Genomic DNA, 5,215 nt, shown 5'->3' with positions numbered 1-5,215 from the left:
CAGGGAAGTGAATTTGACCAGTTAGATCTGTAATGTCCAATACAATAAGTCACCAGCCACCTGTGACCATTTAAATTAAATAAAATTAAAACATCAGTTCTGCACTTATCGTACTTCATGTACTCAAATGCCACAGGGAGGAAGCGGCTAGTATACTTTAACAGTGTACAGGATATTTCCATCATTACAGAAAGTTCTATTGGACTGTGTTGACTTAAAGAAAATGCCTGGAAAGGTACAAATTATCAAAACTGACACAGAGGAAAGAGAAAATTTGAATAGTGCCAGGCCCAGATGACTTCACTAGTAAATAAAATAAAACATTTAAGGAAGAAATAATACCACTCACTTTACATCAATTCTTCTGGCAAATAATACAAGAGAAAAGAATACCTTCTAACTAATTTTATGAGGCCAGTATTACCCTGGAATCAAAACCAGAGGAAGATAGGATAATAAAAGAAAACTATATGCAAATATTCTCACTGTTTTGATTTCGTAATAATCAGGGCAGGCTAAACAATCGCTACATTAAGAACCATGCATGTGTCCTCAGACCTAGTTCTTTCCCTAGGTGTGGTTTTATAAATGCTGGTGATAAACCAAGTCTGACTTATATGATACATCTTAAGTGGGAAATGGTCTGACTCTAGGTGACTTCGATCAATCTCAAGAAATGACAGCACAGCCAGTAAAATAACTTGAAGATAACCACTGCTAATCTGATGGTTACCAGCTGCCATTAAATAAATTGTAAAAAAAAAAAAAAATAAGGAAGAAAAAAGAAAACTATATACCAATATCTTTCATAAACAGAAGTGCTTAAAATATTAGCATAAATGTTAAATATTAGCAAGATTTAAAAAGATGTAAAACATAAAAAATATTTAGGAATAAATTTAACCAAAAGGTGAAAGACCTGTACTATGAAAACTATAAGACACTAAAGATACAAATATGGAAGGCTCTATCTTGTACATGGATTAGAAGGAATAATATTGTTAAAATGTCCTTACTACTTAAAGCAATATACACACTCAATGCAACCCCTATTAATGGCATTCTTCTCAGAATCAGAATAACTAATCTTAAAACTTATATGGAACCATAAAAGATTTCAAATTGCCAAAGAAATTGTGAGAAAGAACAAAGTGGATGGTATCATGCTCTCTGATATCAAACAATACTATAAAGCTACAATAATCAGAACAGTATGGTACTTACTGGCATAAAAACAGATATGCAGATCAATGAAATAGAACAGAAAGCCCAGAAATAAATTCTCACTTATGTGATCAATTAATTTACAACAAAAGAGGCAAGGAAATACAATGGGGTAAAGACAGTCTCTTCAATAAGTGGTGCTGGGAAAACTAGACAGATACATGCAAAAAAAAAGAAAGAAAGAAACTGGATCACCTTCTTACACCATATGCAGGAATAGCCTCAAAACGAATTACAGGCTTAAATGTAAGACCTGAAAACATAAACATCCTAGAAGAAAACAGAGGCAGTAAACTCTTTGACATCGCTTTCAGCAACATCTTCTTGGATGTCTCCTCAGGTAAGAAAAACAAAAGAAGAAAATAAATGGGACTACATCAAATTAAAAAGTTTTTCCACAGCAAAGGAAACCATCAACAAAACGAAAAGACAACCTACTGAATGGGATAAGATAGTCACCAATGATACATATGATAAGGAGTTAATATCCTAAATATATAAAGAATCCATACAACTGAACACCAAAAACAACAATCCGATTAAAAAATGGGCGGAGGATCTGAATAGACATTTCCCCAAAGAGGACATACCGATGGCCAAGAGATATATGAAAAGATGCTTAACGTCACAAATCATTAGAAAAATGCAAATTAAAACCACGATGAAATATCATTTCACACCAGTCAGAAGAATGGTTATCATCAATAAATCAACAAATAACAACTGCTGGTGAGGATGTGGAGAAAAGAGAATCCTTGTACACTGTTAGTGGGATTCTAAGTTAGTGCAGCCACTATGGAAAACAACAGTATAGAGACACCTCAAAAAATTAAAACAAGAGCTGCCTTGCAATACAGCAATTACGCTTCTGGATACTGATCCAAAGAAAACCAAAAATCTCTAAGCCCATATAGTTTTACTGGTGAATTCTATAAAACACTTAATGGGCCGAGCGTCTCTGGTCCTCCTAGAACGTTGGATCCCGGACATTTTTGCAGAACACTGATGACTATGGACTCTAACATGGACTTCATTTAAAGAAAGCCACAGACCATTAATGGACAAAAACATGAATCAGTTTGTATTGTGGCATTCAAATCTTAGTACTTTGGCAATGGTCCACACTGAAATTACAACCAAATAACAAAATAATCAGCGTGGAGAATCACCTGAAATCCAGCTGATCTTAACACCTATGTCTGATGATATAAAGGAGCCACATCGAAGCCCATTCAGCATAGGCAACAACCATGGATCACTTTGTAGTTCTCACCAGGTAGCCCTGAGCAATTAAAAGCAGTGGCTGACATTGACCTACAGGGTAGCCTCTCCCAAGGGGCCACAAAACCAACACATCTGGAGGCTGGCACCAGACCACAATGGAGCAACTCCTGACTAGTCCCATTTGTGATACACACAAAGGGTGGCTGCAACAAGTACACAAGCTTGCTAGAGCAAATCCCATTCAGTGGGGTCAGCCTCCACACAACAACTCTTACCCTGTGGGTGCAGCCAATTCCTACAATTAGTCAGCCTGAGCATTAATCCCATCCACTGATCCACTAACAATAATAAAGGCTTGGAGACAACAGAAGATCACACACAACCCAAAAAAAGATCATGTCCAGAGCCCCCAGCATAAGGGATCAGTGAGAGTGCGCCATTGGGCCACATAAGACACTTTCCACATTAGGCCATCTGGCCAAGGTCAAAAAACAAAAAAAATATTCCTGACACATAGAAACGAACACAGAGAGGATAATAAAATGAAAGAACAAAGAAAGATGCCACATATGAAACAACAGGAGAAAACTCCAGATAATAAGCTAAGTGAAATGGAGGCAAGCAACCTACCAGAGACAGATTTCAAAATAATGGTTATTAGGATGTTCAACGAATTTATGGGGAGAATGGATGAGCACAATGAGAAACTCAACAGAATAAAAAAAAAAAAAAAAGACAGTAATGAGGAATACAATAACTGAAATGAAGAATACACTAGAAGGATTCAACAGTAGATTGGATGAAGCAGAAGATCGAATCAGCAAACTGGAAGACAAGGTAGCAGAATACACCCAATCAGAACAATAAAAAGAAAAAGAATTTTAAAAAATGAGGATAGTTTAAGAGACCTCTGAGACAATAGGAAGCATAAAAACTATCCGGATCATAGGAGTACCTGAAGAGGAAAAGAGAGAGCAAGGGATCGAAACTCTATTTGAAGAAATAATGACAGAAAACTTCCCTAACCTGGCAAAGGAATTAGACATACAAGTTCAGGGAGCACAAAGAGTCCCAAACAAGAGGAATTCAAACAGACCCCCAAGACACATCATACTTAAAATGCCAAAGGTCAAAGACAAAGAGAGAATCTTAAAAGCAGCAAGAGAAAGGAAGCTGGTTACTTACAAGGGAACCCCCATAAGAATGTCTGCTGATTTTGCAATGAAAACTTTGCAGGCCAAAAGAAAATGGCAAGAAATAGTCAAAGTTATGAAAAACAAGAATCTACAACCACGAATACTCTCTCCAGCAACACTTTCAATTAAAATGGAAAGTGAGATAAAGAGCTTCCCAGACAGAAAAAAGCTTAAGGAATTCATCACCAAGAAGTCAGTATTATAAGAAATGTTAAAGGGTCTTCTCTAAAAAGAGGAGTAAAAAAGAAAATAGAAGTAACAAATATGAATAACAAAATGGCAGTAACAATGAACCTATCAGTAATCACTTTAAATGTATACAGAATAAATGCTCCAATCAAAAGACATAGGGTAACTGAATGGATAAGAAAACAAAACCCGTGCATATGCTGTCTACAAAAGACCAAGATCAAACGACACTCACAGACTGCAAGGAAAGAGATGGAAAAAGATATTTTATGTAAACAGAAATGAAAAAAAAGCCAGAGTAGCAATACTTATATCAGATAAAACAGACTTTTAAAACAAAGGCTATAATGAGACAACAAAAGACATTACAAAATAATAAAGGGATCGATAAATCAAGAGGACATAACCCTAGTAAACATATAATACACCTAACATAGGAACACCTACATACATAAAGCAATGATTGACTGACATAAAAGGAGAGATCAATGGTAATACACTCATAGTAGGAGACTTTAACATCCATTGACACCAATGGACAGATCTTCCAGGTAAAGAATCAACAAAAAAACAATGAGCTTAAAAGACACACTGGAATAGATGGATTTAACAGATATTTTCAGAGCATTTTACCCCAAAGCAGCAAAATATACATTCTTCTCAAATGCACATGGAACATTTTCAAGGACAGACCACATGTTAGGACACAAATCAAGTTTCAATAAATTTAAAAAGAATGAAATCATATCAACTGTCTTCTCTGATCACAATGGTACGAAACTAGGTATCAACTACAAGAAAAAAACTGGAAAAAACACAAACACATGGAGGCTAAATAACATGCTACTAAACAATGAATGAGTTATTAATGAGATCAAGGAAGAAATCAAAAGATACCTAGAGACAAATGAAAATGAAAACACGACTCAAAATTTATGGGATATAGCGAACGCAGTCCTAAGAGGGAAATTAACAGCAATACAAACCTACCTCAAGAAACAAGAAAAAGCTCAAATAAACAATCTAATCTTACAATTAAAAGAACTAGAAGAAGAACAGCAAACAAAGCCCAAAATGAATAGAAGGAAGGAAATAATAAAGATCAGAGCAGAAATAAATGAAATAGAGTCTAGAAAAACAATACAAAAAACTGATGAAACCAAGAACTGGTCCTTTCATAAAAGGATAAACAAAATTGACAGACCCTTAGCCAGACTCATCAAAGAAAAGAGAGAGTACTCAAATAAATAAAATCAGAAATGAAAAAGGAGAAATAACCACGGACTCTACAGAAATACAATGGATCATAAGAAAATACTACAAGCAATTATATGCCAACAAATTGGACAATCTGGAAGAAATGGACGAATTCCTAAAACACA

General features: G+C 35.3%; 1 protein-coding gene and 1 non-coding gene across 7 annotated transcripts in view; one reads left to right on the top strand and one right to left on the bottom strand.

The window, feature by feature from the left end:
* Positions 1-5,215, bottom strand: part of ZMYM4 (zinc finger MYM-type containing 4) — a 144,916-nt gene that overhangs the window by 71,379 nt on the left and 68,322 nt on the right. The window lies entirely within an intron of this gene.
* Positions 471-603, top strand: LOC111738296. Its single transcript, XR_002779802.1, has one exon. It is a non-coding gene; the product is annotated as a small nucleolar RNA SNORA72 (small nucleolar RNA).

The sequence above is a fragment of the Pteropus vampyrus genome, unplaced genomic scaffold (genome assembly GCF_000151845.1).
Source record: "Pteropus vampyrus isolate Shadow unplaced genomic scaffold, Pvam_2.0 Scaffold36, whole genome shotgun sequence".
NCBI lineage: Eukaryota > Metazoa > Chordata > Mammalia > Chiroptera > Pteropodidae > Pteropus > Pteropus vampyrus.
The sequence above is the reverse complement of the archived record's forward strand: the minus strand, read 5'-3'. Positions and strand labels throughout refer to the sequence as shown.